Raw genomic sequence first — 1,483 nt, forward strand, 5'->3', positions numbered from 1 at the left:
CTGCCCGGCCCCGGGCCCTGCCCGGCACCGCGGTGCGGAGCTGCCGGGAGGGACCGGGAGGGAGGGACCGGGATGGAGAGATGGAGGGAGGGATGGAGGGAGGGACCGGGATGAAGGGATGGAGGGAGGGTGTGGTCAGGAGGGAGGAGGGAGGGAAGGACGGAGGGTGTGGTGAGGAGGGATGGAGGGAAGGTGGCTCCGGAGGGATGGAGGGATGGAGGCAGGACCGCTGCCCCTCTCAGGGGAGCCCCCTCGCCCCCGGCTGGGCACAGCCCCTGGGGTGGGACAGGCACTGCCCCCCCCCATCGCACCCAGCTCCTGGATTCGTGTGGGGCACAGACCCCGTCCCTGCACCCGTGGGGCCCATGCCTGCAGCCGGTGGAGTGAGGCCACGCTGCCCACACCAGCCTGGCAGCCGGAGCTCCCGAGTGGTGGCCGGGCCCAGTGGCCAGAGCTGGCCCGGGGGGGCTCGACCCTGCCCCAGGGTCCCACCCGGGATGGTGCACAGGGACACGGTGCTGCCCCAGCACCGCCATCCCCAAGGAGCTGCGGGGCCAAAATGCGGCCCCTGACACCCAGGCACCGCTGCTGGGGGTCCGGACTGCCCGGCCCCTGCCCACAGAAGCTCGGTCGGGGGGAGGGAGCAGCGCCTGGGGCCCCTCGGCAGGGAAGGGAGGCAGATGGTCACCCCACACCCTGCGTGAGTGGAGCCGGCGTGGGTGTCGCTGGAGCGCAACGGGTGACACTTCTGAGTCAGCCTGACAGCGGCTTCGTCACCGGACTGTCCCCACGCGGGAGGGGACGGGGCTGCCGAGGGGCCCACGGGTGATGGAGAAGGGCTGAGCCCCTGAGGAGCGAGAGCCGGCGGGGCCAGGGGACAGCCACCTCCACACCCCCTCCGTGGCATAAAACCCACGGCCTTTGGCCACCCGGCTGAGACCTCCTCACCCTCTCGTGCCGCCCAGCACGGCCCCAGCAGGGCTCCTCCCAGGGACCACCGAGCTCCAGCTCCCACTGCGGGTCTGTGTGTCCCAGGCTGCTAGGGCTGAGCTGGGGTGGGGGATGCTGGTGTCGGGGGAGCCCCCAGGGTGGCAAGCAGGGATGGGTGTTGCGCCGGCCAGGGTGCTTGGAAACCACTCAAAATCAGGTCAGCAAAAAATGTGAATGGAGCCCATGGCCGGGTGGGAAAAGCTGCTCGCGGGGACAGCGCAGGGGGTGACCATGTCACAGCCAGTGGCGAGAGCCGGCGATGGCTGCGCTGCGCAGGGCTGGTGGGCGGCCCTGCCACGGTCCGGGGTACAGACCCCTTGGGGGGATATCGGGGTGCTGGGGGCCACCCGGGGCAGAGACACAACCCCCCGCCCGCACCCACCCTCGGGCATCTCTGAGCTGCTGGGGTGAGCACGGCAGCACAGGGTGTTGCGACCCCCAGGAGCAGGAGAAGGGGGGGGCCCAGCTATGGTGGGGGCACGGCGGGACCCCG

At 71.6% G+C, this 1,483-nt stretch overlaps 1 protein-coding gene across 1 annotated transcript in view; it reads right to left on the reverse strand.

Moving 5' to 3' along the window:
• The window catches only part of LOC104829164 (chromosome unknown open reading frame, human C19orf26), an 8,189-nt gene that overhangs the window by 4,629 nt on the left and 2,077 nt on the right, over positions 1–1,483 (reverse strand). The window lies entirely within an intron of this gene.

Source organism: Haliaeetus leucocephalus, unplaced genomic scaffold, assembly GCF_000737465.1.
Source record: "Haliaeetus leucocephalus isolate CR32 unplaced genomic scaffold, Haliaeetus_leucocephalus-4.0 Scaffold164, whole genome shotgun sequence".
Classification (NCBI taxonomy): domain Eukaryota; kingdom Metazoa; phylum Chordata; class Aves; order Accipitriformes; family Accipitridae; genus Haliaeetus; species Haliaeetus leucocephalus.